The 12,442-nt window shown below is 34.8% G+C and overlaps 1 protein-coding gene across 1 annotated transcript in view; it reads right to left on the bottom strand.

Annotated features, from left to right (window-relative positions):
• The window catches only part of LOC129806147 (fibroblast growth factor receptor homolog 1), a 103,292-nt gene that overhangs the window by 53,109 nt on the left and 37,741 nt on the right, over nt 1-12,442 (bottom strand). The window contains exon 2 of the mRNA XM_055854524.1: nt 11,751-12,171. The gene's annotated coding sequence lies outside the window, so the exon portion shown is untranslated. The remainder of the gene's footprint in view (nt 1-11,750; nt 12,172-12,442) is intronic.

Here is a 12,442-nt window from a genome sequence, read left to right as displayed (position 1 = left end):
TCAAAGCGTTATTATGGGAAAAATCATTTTTTTCACACTTAAACGGCAAAATCGGAGTGATAGCGTAGTCTGAGTGGAAAATGATGTATGGACGAAATGTAGAGACAAATATGCTCTACAATTATGTCGAAGTAATCATCAAAATCGGTTAAGCGACAGTCGAGATAATTGAGGTTATGTGATATTGAAATTGGTTTTTCGACTGTGGCGCCCCTGGTGTTGGTCCCACGAAGTTCAAATATTCTAGAAAGTTGTAGCATTTGGTGAGATCTTTCGTTTAAGCCCTCACTCATCAAAATCGGTCACATAGAACCGGAGATATGATTTTTTGAATTTCGTGAACTTTGACCCCTCATATCTCCGGTTCTATTGAAACCACAGCGCACATACGCACCATTTTGGAAACGTCCTAGACTGGACTACAACATACTAAAATTTCATTAACTTGCACAATGCCGTTTTTGAGAAAAGTGACTTTGAATTTCGATGAATTTTGACGCTATCACAGCGCCACCTGTGGTGACTTTTTGAACTTCCATCTGAAAGTGCTCATCGAGACGAAACCAAAAAGGTAAAATTTAGGTCGCTATGTTAATTAGAACCGGAGATAGAGGCCGGTCAATGTTCGAACTTTGACCCCTTATAGCTCGGGTCAGGGGTTATGGATCGACTTAAGGTTTTTTTTGTTTGATAGGTATAATCAACGGCTACAACATACTAAAATTTCAGCCCGATCGCATAAGGAATTTTTGAGTTATTTAACTTTTAAGATTTAAACATTTTCTTTTTAAAAAAAGCGCCCCTAGCGGTGGTTTTATGAACTTGCGATGTTAGAAGAGGAAGTGGCATTTCACGAGAGCTCTCCAAAAAGCCCTCAGTTTTTAAATTCTGACAATTAGAACCGGAGTTATGGCCATTTTAAGAAAATTTTTTTGGACCCTTATAGCTCGGGTCAGGGGGGTCGGGGGACCTTAAGTTTGGTATTGATGGAAAGCTCTAAGGCCCAGCTATAACATACTAAAATTTGAGCCCGCTCGATGCCATAGGGCCGGAGCTATTGAGAAAACAAAAAAAGGGGGGTCTTCAAAATGGCGGAAGGAGGGGTGGGGGGTGGGGGGTCAATGCACCATGTTGCAATTTTCATACGATATTTAACCTTTGCCGAAAACCGCAAGTCGATATCTTTTTTAGTTTAGGAGCTATTAAGCTCCAAAGAGCGGCCGGACGGCCGGCCGGACGGCCGGCCGGCCGGGAACGTAACTTAGCCCCCCATATATTCGTGATCAGGAAGTGGCGAAACACATTTTGGCCAAGTTTGAGCGCGATCGGAGGACATGAAATTTTGTTAGGATTATAGTAGGTGAGATTGTTAAGAATCTCACCTAATAAGACTTTCTTTTTGTTAAGCTCAAAGAGTGAATATATACGAATACTGCGACAGCATAAAAATAAAAGTAAGATCAAATCATTGCAATTGTCGTAACTTATGGCCTAGAGACACACTGAGCCCGATCACAAGTAGATTTTGATTCTCCAATAGTGTCTTGGATGAAAGGTAAATGGAACTCTATTTGCACAAAAAGTCGTTGAAGTTCGAAAAATTCAAATTCAATTTCGAATTTTCATACTAAATTTTCGAACAAGGTGGGGAAAATTTATCAAATATCACACTAAAAAGCTCGCAAAAGAGTTACTCAGTGATTATGGAGTGATTAAATAATGGAACAAGAACAGTAGGCGTCTTTGTTCTGTTTTTTTCCTCACAAAAATGTGAAGACCGTCACATTTTGACACTTGAGAACTTTGAAATTCGAACAGGATGTATCTCAGCCACCTTGCGGAATTATCAATAAGTAAGAAAGTCTCTTTCCCAGCAACGAAAGAGTTTGCGGTTCGAAAAGACGCGACGGTGGCGGCCTCCCAATTTATTCAGAGCCTGGTGGCCACCATAAAAACTATTATTAGTTCTGAGCGGTGGCCACCAAATTGCTGTGACGCTACTGAACTCACCACAAAAGTTCGCGGTTTGTGCAGTGTACGGCGTTAGCTAACACGTTAGCTAATGCCTTATGGGAATTTTACATTGGGTGACCCTCAGAGTTAGCTAACTATGTTCGCGGTTTGTCACGTATTTGAGCAGTCATGGCGGATTATTTATGACGCACGAGTGTTGTGCGCATAAAAAGTGCATTTACAGCGATTTTATTAGCATCTGCAGCTAGATTTTACAAGGAATTTATTAAAGTAAGTCTAAATAATATATTAAAGTAGTGAAAAATTGGTATCTTACAAAGTATTTTCAAGAAATAAAGTGAAATAAAATTGTCAAAAAAACAGACGCTGGGGTGGCGTCGCCTCTGATTTTGGGGCTCCCAAACAATATTTCTGTCCGGAACTATATTGAGAGGCTTCGAATTAATGTAATGATTGTACTTTGAGTAAAAAATATAATAATTTGTCAGAGTGAGAAGTGAAAAATGTTTGCAAATATTGTACCGCTTCCGGAAGAATCTTTTTGGGGCCCCAGAGTACAGTTTAGGGTAAATAAATGCCCTCTATATTTATATAAGTATATGTAGAGTTGAAAAAGCAATTACAAATGATTTTTCTTTGAATTAGAGGTTTTATTTTGTATCGTTTTACAGAAATAATCCAGCTGAGCAGGCCGGAACGGACCGGACAGCTTATGTGGTGCTCCAGCTGGGGAAAGATGTAGAAATTGTATTTCTTTTGTAAAAGAATTGTAAATAAATATAAATTAAACCGATTTTTGTAGTTTCAATTAAAGACGTTGATTAGATTTCAAATTCAAAATGGCAGTTGAATTCAAAATTCCCCACCCTAAATTCACCACCTAAAATATTCACCTCGTGACAAATCGCGAACATAGTTAGCTAACTCTGAGGGTCACCCAATGTAAAATTCCCATAAGGCGTTAGCTAACATGTTAGCTAACGCCGTACACTGTACAAATCGCGAACTTTCGTTGCTGGGTTTTTTGGATCTTCAAATAGATTTTCGAATTTTTCAAGATCTACTTCTGTACGGAAAGATTCTTTCCGTACAGAAGAAGATCTTGAAAAATTCGAAAATCTATTTGAAGATCCAAAAAAGAGACTTTCTTACTTCTTGATAATTCCGCAAGATGGATCAGGTATATCCTGTTCGAATTTCGAAGTGCTCAAGTATCAAAATGTGACGGTCTTCACATTGTTGTGAGGAAAAAAAACAGAACAAAGGCGCTTACTGTTCTTGCCCCAGTATTTAATTACTTCATAATCACTGAGTAACTCTTTTTAGTGTGATATTTGATAAATTTTCCTCATCTTGTTCGAAAATTTAGTATGAAAATTCGAAATTGAATTTGAATTCTTCGAACATCAACGACTTTTTGTTCAAATAGAGTTCCATTTATCTTTCATCCAAGACATTATTGGAGAATCAAAATCTACTTGTGATATCTACCACTAACCATTTAACCCATTCCTTACCATTGTATTATACATCATACGCAAATTGAGTGATTTTTGATGAATTATTTCTGGACAATTTTTATCCGAATTGCTGTCGGAAATGGATTTTTAGTAACGTTAGTTATTCAATTACTTGAGAAAAATAGTCCGTCAGATATGAAAATACATTTTGTTATTATTTTCTTACTTCGCGGAAGGTCATGCAAAATTTTTGCTCAAAATGGCGGACGGAAAATACGACATCTCGTCGAATTTGTTAAAATTTGCCTCTTTCCTCCTTCCTGATTTAAATTCTAGTTCCCAATTGGTGTTCTTGGATAGTCACTCTATCTAAAGCAATAGAGTTTGTAATGAATTAATGCACAGAATTTAAATTCAGTGACCGTTAAGACATGTGTTTGACAGAGGCTCCCCGCGCCCCCATATAAGATAAAAATTTTTTCTTTTCAGAAAATTCATCTACTAATCTGTAGTAAACTAATCCCAAAATATGAACATTCTATCTCAAGTATTTCCGGTACATTGATTTAATGGGTTAAGCTAAATATTACTTAGGGCAGAATCACATTATTGGCACTAAAATGCTCACCGTCAGCGTCAAAGCCCTCACCGTATTTCGTTGATTTACGTATTTTTATTGTAATTTTTACGCAAATTCTTAATTACCGTGTTACATTATCTCATACTCGGTCACTGAGAAAAAAACATTTGAGCATTTTACTGTCAATGTGATTCTGCCCTAAGGGTAATCAGGGTAATCAGTGATCAGGGATATTCATATCTTTAGTATCTCTATCACTGACGGACTATCAGAGCTATCAGAGGTATTTCATATCACAAAGGTTTGGGGATTCGAGGTACAAGGGGTTTCTCATTCTCTTTGGTATCATTATCACAGGTTTTGATTCACTAGCATCCAAATTACGTTTGAAACGTAACTTCAAATATGATTTTTTTTTTTGTTTTCTGAGGAAGAAAATTTTGAACAACAAGTAGTTTGGATTCATTTTTAAACTAACTCAATTCTGAAATAATGCGGTATTAATATTAATTAATATGCGGCAACAAAGGGTAACACTTTTATATTAATTTCTCAAATTCCATAAAGAATCTGGCGGTTATATGAAAATAGTCTCACGATATATTTGCTCATCCGTCCATTGTGACGTTTAGAAGTCTAACTGTGTTATCACACTTGCACATTAAAATTTTAATGTGATTCACATTAACTGTCGCTGGTGAGAGTCCGAATGTGTAATTTGTGTGCTTGAATCATTTTATATTCAAAATTTGATCTATTTGTTGATAAAAAGATAGACTTGGCCCGCAGAAATTGATATAAATTGATTCATAGCATCAATGCGAAAAATTAATGCGATTTTCTCTTTAATTTTTTAATGTAAAAAATATTTATGCTTTAGGTAAGATAAGATAAGATTTTTCCTGGGGTCAGTTTTCCATTTCGGATATTCCGATGCATCCAGGCCACCGAAATTGGGCCCCTTATGCTTCCCCACTCCTATTCTATCTTTTCCCCGATACGGGTAGCCGCTCTATATCGCAGCTCTGTGTGGACAATCAGTGCCGTTACTATATCATAGAATCCCTTCTCGGTGTGTGTTTGAGATCAGTGACAGCGAATACTTGTATCGACTGAAGTAGGGTGGAATCACCAGTTCTCGCCAGTGCCCCACTTCTCGCCACTTACATTGAAATCGCTATTTTTCGCAATTTATGAAATAAATGAGTCGCAATTTTTTTGTATTGTTTCTGCTTCTACGCATAGAATCGAAAAATAATAATTATTCGTTTTGGATTCACGATTTTGATCACTTTTTAGAGCAATATTTTAAGCAAGTGCATCGAATCCAACATCTCTTACCAAATGTACTAAGTGTCGTCAAATTTTCATCAGGCCAAAAATACCTATTTGGGTAAATAATTTGTCTATTGAATATTTAATTGCACTTGTGGAATACATAAAATTTCTATTTAGTCAATTAATATTTCATTTTATATTATTTTTGTATAAAAATGAGGCATGGCGAGAAGTGGTAATATTCTGGAATTGATTTTACCACCTGTCACCATATCTTTTCAATAGGCGACGCTAACTTCACTTCGTACATTCTCAGTTGTCAAATCTGCATTGTTTACTTTCTGCAAAAGCCCCATAATTTGATTTCTCAAATAAAAGTGAAGAAAATCATTTAAAGAGAGTAATAATAAAGTGATCACAAGGAAAGTGAAATGGTGAATGTATTCTTTTCATAGCATTGCCTAAAATAACCGAGTGTGGTTCTTTTCAAGTGGGTGGCGAGAAGTGGTTACAAATTTTACAAAACTGGCGAAAAGTGGCGACGAAATGGTTATTTTTGCATTATTAATAAAAATCAGTTTTTTAAGTAGTCCAGCGTTATGTTCTAGGATTATTGTTTTCACGTATCTAGAGCCAATACATCTAAGTAACTTTGTGTCAAATTTGACTTATCTTGTACCAAGGATTCAAAAGTTATGATTTAATGAATTTAATTTCTTCCTAAACATGGCGATAGCCGGTTATTCCACCCTAATTGACATTTATACATTCATTGCACTTGTCTCATTATGGTCCAAATATAGGAATTCCGAGAATTCGTATAGTTTTTATTAACTCAAAAATAAGAATTAATTTTTAATTGGATATGTTTAATAAAATACCTCTAGAACTTGGAAACTTTCGCAACGGTCTGAAAAGTATACTTCTTTCTTGGAATTAATTAATTCTCAGTGCAATGCGAAATTGCATCTTGACACTTATTTTGCTGTTCTTAGGCATTAAAGCCAGGAATAAGCTCATCTTTTATTCAATGTGAAAATTCATGGTAATTAAACACTATAGTGCACTTCCTGAGAGTTACTTCAATAAAATGCTTTCATTAAATTTCTTGGAATTATTTTCAGTTTGTTTCACGGTAAAGTCCTTTTGTATGTGAAAATCTAATTAATCCTCTTGAATTCTGTAATACCTGAAAATCCATAGTAATTTGCTCATTTTCTAAACAATTTCAGTATAAGTTAAGCAAATTTTCCGGATAGATCTCCCTTTGTGAAATAATGATCTTTCATTGATGCTTCATTACATTCAATACCTTTTGATGAATAACTATTGAAATTTCAAACAATTGGATCTATTTCCTCGAATTTCTGGAATTTTGCACAAGTCATACATACCGCTGCCTAGTATCTTTGTAGGCCGTCAAGGGGTAGATAACTGTGCCGCTCGCAGTTCACTTAGTACAATGTGACACTTAGTACATTTGGTAAGAGATGTTGGATTCGATGCACTTGCTTAAAATATTGCTCTAAAAAGTGATCAAAATCGGGAATCCAAAACGAATAATTATTATTTTTCGATTCTATGCATAGAAGCAGAAACAATACAAAAAAATTGCGACTCATTTATTTCATAAATTGCGAAAAATAGCGATTTCAATGTAAGTGGCGAGAACTGGTCATCACTAATTTTAATAAAATAGATGATTTCTATGCAAATTTTTTTTCAAAGACATTGTGCTTTACATCTCATGTACTTCACAATCAACAAAGTATAAATATGACATTAGATTGGATAAATTAACTGTTATAGTGTTCATGAATGAACTTCTTATTAAGTTGATTGAATAACAATTAAATTGCTGTAGGGTGTATGGGTAAATATACAGTGAAAATTTCTACTTTGTTTGAGCAGGAAAATTGTGATAGCTTCCATTTAATAAGTGCACAGTAGCAATGAAATAATCATTAAACTCATCCGAAAACCTTTAAATTAAATAATGTGGTGGAAACGTAAGCGAATTTTAGGAAGAACCGAAACTTCTGTGGTATACCACCGATCACCGCACCGATGTGAGAACCAATTTCCACAGTAGCACAGCCTAGGGATCTGCGCACGGAGTAATCTTGCGCGCTGCGCGCAGGGGTGAGGAACGGTTTTTTCGACTTTTGCGCGCAAGATTCACTGTTTGCGCGCAATTTCTTTTCTTACGTGCAAGCTCTATTTTTGCGCGCAAATTTGTTTTCGCGAAAACATTTTATTTGAGACTGAGGAAGATAATACCAACCAACAAAAAGGCTTCAGTTCCCGGTTTCCAGAAAAAGCGTTTAGTTTCTCTGTGGATTCGTTCTTCTTTACACAGTATATTTTGTTCCGAAAAAAGTGGCACGTTTGGGGAAAAATTAAGTATTAAGGAATGGTTTCACGGAATATTTTTTTGGTACTGGTATATACCTTATGTATAAATCGCCCTTCACATTAACATTTTCCATAATATTGTCCCTCAATCTGAATTATATTTGAAACGTACGACTTTTTTCGGAACTAAGGAAGTATTAAATTTGCTTTTACGAAAAAAAACTATATATTGGCTAAATAGCCCTATTTTAATATGTATATTACGTAATTTTGTGTATTTCTTTGAAAAAAATCTTTTGAAATCGTTGAAAATTAAAATTTTACCTCTTACACTTTTACACTGGTATTGTCTACATATATTGTCTTTTTTGTCAAGTGCTATTGATTTATTTCTTTCTGAAAGAGTAAAAATTAATATTTCGATTAAAAACAGAGCTCTAACATTTTTCTTGCGGACAGATAAAATCAAGTAGGGGAAACCTGGGATGTTTGGGCCATTTTTATCGTGTTTCTCTTTGAAATAATATTCCAAGGGGCCAGTAAACTGTTTTAGAATTTATATTGCCCGTAGAATACCCATAAGTATTTACTTTAATAAAAGGATTCGATGGAGCTCAAAAAATAAATAGACTTTCTTGGAAGAGGAGAATGTTGAATGTGTAATTTTGTCCCTAACATCCTCGATCTTGGGCACAGAGGGACAAGAATAGGGATATTCGTGGCGCGGTTTTTTTTCTGGCATAACATTTGGAATTTCTTGAAAAAGAGAATTTTGCAAAAGTATATCGTTGTCGCTCTTACTTTGACAGTCAAACGATCTACGCTTCACCCTTCGCTCCACCTAAGATTTCACAGAAAAATGAAGTGACCAAACATCCCCACGTGTATTTTTGTTATTTAAAATATAAAAAATAGAGCATAATCTTTATAACTTTTTTTCAAAATATTTTCCAAAAATACTTTGTAAGCTAATGAGATAACAAAATTTTGTTCATTTATGGTTAGTATAAAACACAAAGAGGAAAACTGCAACATCAGAACCTACTACTTTGATCAATTTTTAAAGAATTGTTTATTGAATCCAAGCAATAAAAACTGAAGATATCCATTATTCTTATCAAGATAGATCTAAATGCTGCCCATGATTGCGCAGTGCATTAGTTCCATTTATTTTAATAATTAAAGAAAAATCCACCGTGTGCTAAACTACCCTGTTCCTAACATCTCCGGTCCCCCATATTTATTTATAAAAACTGTCGACATAAATTTCTATCTTCAAATTTTCTAAAATCAAATCCATTTTTCTAAAATGAATGAACTTTTCTTCTAAATTCAATCCTATTTATTATAAATAGATATTGCATTTTAGTAGCAGGATTTTTTTTTAAATAAATGAATTATATGATAAATCTCTTCTTATCCGCTATAGAATTGATTTCATCATCATCATCATCATTTTTAACCACTTATCGCTATCGGGGCGCGAGTTGGACTGATTTTAAAAATAATTTATTAAATTAATAATAATATTAATTATTATTATTATTATTCATCTCAATATGAAAAAAAAACGTAAAAGATAAATGCTGCGCGCATTCTGCGCGCATAAAATATACTTTGCGCGCTGCGTCGTAAAAATCAACTTGCGCGCAGCGCGCATAAATGCACGCACTCCGTGCGCAGATCCCTAGCACAGCCACTCGATACAGCAAGGATAGAGAAGGATAGGGAGATCTATGATCTTTATCTACTCTTAAATGGGGAAAGGGAATAGTGGAGAGTTTCTTTTTGGATGGTACCGCTACAATAACAGAAATGATTGACCACATTAACCCTCCAACGGGTAAGACCGCCTCCAGGCGGTCATTCTATAAATCGCATTTACTGCACTTATTTGATGTTGAAATATCTACAGTGTCCTCAATTATAGTCTTACTAACTTATTTTCTGAAGCTGAACTCATTTTGACCTTTCGTTTGCTTCCAATCTTCAGTTTTATGTGACAAGTCAGAGATAAAACAACAAAATGTTGCTCGCGACATTTTGCGTTTTCAAGTGCAAAAAAGATTGTTTTAAAGTAATCTAACTGTAGTAAGAATCTTATTTCCTGAAAGATATGTTTTTCTAGTTTGTATATTTCAATTGATAAGTGTGAAAAACTAGAAGTAAGAGTTTTAGAAGAAAAAAAGGAAGATCGCCTTTGGACGGTCTTATCCGTTCAAGGGTAAAATTTTCAAAAATTACCGATTTTTTTATTTAATTGTTTTGGTTGTTCTGGTAAAATATATCATTATTTTGCAATATATTAATCATGGAAAACAATTCAGATTACACGAAGACTGTCCAGAATGAGTAAAATGGTCGATTTCTGCGAATTAAGCGAAATTGATAAAGAAGCAGACTTCAATAGTGATGATGAGTTCCCTAATTCGTCCTTTAATGCCCCCCAGATCGTGAAACAAAACCAGAAGATGAGCAATGTATTTCAAAGGACCTTCAAATTATACAAGAAGGTGACGTTTTCATAGCTGATCTGTGACCTATTCGGTAAAAATCAGTCTTATTGAAACACCTTGAGCTTCATTAACGTCTAATTATAAAAATTATAAACGTTTTTTTATACAACATTCATCCATAAAAAACGTTTAAAATTCATTTATTTTACTATTTGTTCACTATTTTTCAATTAAAATATTTCAGTCTTTTTATGCCTTAAACCGATATGACCGCCTGGAGGCGGTCTTTACCTTTTCTCACCTGGCGCCCAAAAACGGAAAGAGATAATGAAGAATGGATGGTATTTTTGAGTTCAGTGGACCATTAAATACCCTAGACAAAATTATTTAACTACTTTTTTTTGGATATTAAAGATAACACCGTTAGAGGGTTAATTGCTTTTAGTGTATTCTAGTTTTACATTATGTATAACTTTTTCATAATCACATGTGAAATTTTTCGCGGGTCGCGTATTTTTTTCACGAATTTTCGCGGACCGCGAATTTTCGTGGGGCGCGAATTTTTCGCGGACTTTCGCGGTGCGCGTATTTTTTCGGTGTCTTTTGCGTGGCGTGAAATTTTTTGCGGATTTTCGCGGGGCGTGAAATTTTTCGCAGATTTTCGCGGGTCGCGAATTTTTTCGCGAATTTTCGCAGATTTTCGCGGGTCGCGTATTTTTTCGCGAATTTTCGTGGGGCGCGTATTTCTTCGCGGATTTTCCGCGGGGCGAGTAAATTTTCCCGGAGTTTGTTGATAGCGAATTTTTCCGCTGATTTTCGCAGGGCGTGAATTTTTTCCCTGAATTTTGCGTTGCACGAATTTTTTCGCAGATTTTCGCGGGGCATGAAATTTTTCGCAATTTCCGCGGTGCGCGATTTTCTCGGGTCGCTGACAGAGGTTCTCAATGAATGTAAAGTTGAAGCCTCCATCTCTCATAATTTCCGAGATAATCGACTTTAAAGATTTTCAGACACTTCTATCCATTTCTCATCCAATTTTCCTTAAACGATAATATGCTACATACAGTTTAAGAATTATTAAACGAAATTTGCATTATTTATGTATAAATATCGTTCGAGTTTGCCACAATCAAAATTTGCAATGAAGTAATTGCACCTCTATAAGCTGATCTAGGCTTATCACTGGCTTTTTATGTTAATGTATTCTTAAAATTTTGCACTTCTACAACAATGATGTATTATACAGTGTTGCTTGGATATTATGGAAATTGTGCTTTTAGTTATGAAAATATTTATTCATATAAGTATCCCTTTTGGGTATAGTCTATACAGGTAATGCAAAGTGAATTTTTTAAATTAAATTTTTGATTTTTTATTTAAATTTCCGTATATAGTAGAAGGAATATAAGGGAAATATTTAGCAAAATGCAGCACCAACATCAACATTTTCTCCATGACTAGAATATCAGATCTCTAAATATTTACATTAGAAAAATTCTGTTCTATCTCAAATAGAACATTAATAATTTTACATGACTAAGCTACGGAAAGTCATGGTTTTTCCTCTTTGACAACTTCCACCAAAGGTATATTTGTGTATACTGCTTTTATGTTGTATTATCCATTGAACTTTGAAGCGCAAAAGACAGCTTTTCATCATTTCCCAGTGCTTTTGAGCTTCTAAAAGTTAAAACATGAACTATACTCACCATCTGCATATGTTCCATTCCATTTGACCAACAATTGAATGGAGTGACCATGAACTGAGATGGCTTCAACATGTAGATCTGTGATTGCGGTGATAGGTGTTGTTGGCCAGGTTGATGATGACTTTTGCGCATTCTGAGTCACGACATGCTGAACACTGCTCATCACAAATCCCACCACAATTGTGTGCAAAATAATCCACATGTGATTATACATCTAATCCAAATCTTAGTGCAATTGATTGCCAAGAGTTCACATGATGAGTTTTGCTCATCACTCTATTCTCAAACTTCTATAAACCTCAGTTGGTAAATTGTTGGAAAAACAATTCATAATGTTTAGTTAGATAGCATCGATAGTACTAATTGAATGCACAAATATTTTAGCAATGTGATACACTTTTTTTTTTATGTGTACACACATTCGGTAAAAATAGTCACAAAACAAATTGTTTTTTGCGTGTTGCTAATGCCACATTCCTCCCACTTTCTTCCCCTATCAATTTACTATTTGGTCAGTTCTTGTAACCTAATGTTTCGTTTTTTTTTCGCACATAGCACCTTTAACTCTATTGATAAGAGAGTTTGTGTTGTAGTTGTCAACAGAATAGGCACAATTTCAGCAAATGCCCC

The sequence above is a fragment of the Phlebotomus papatasi genome, chromosome 3 (assembly GCF_024763615.1).
Source record: "Phlebotomus papatasi isolate M1 chromosome 3, Ppap_2.1, whole genome shotgun sequence".
In the NCBI taxonomy this organism is placed as follows: Eukaryota; Metazoa; Arthropoda; class Insecta; order Diptera; family Psychodidae; genus Phlebotomus; species Phlebotomus papatasi.
Note: the sequence above shows the minus strand (reverse complement) of the source record. Positions and strands in the feature narration are given on the sequence as shown.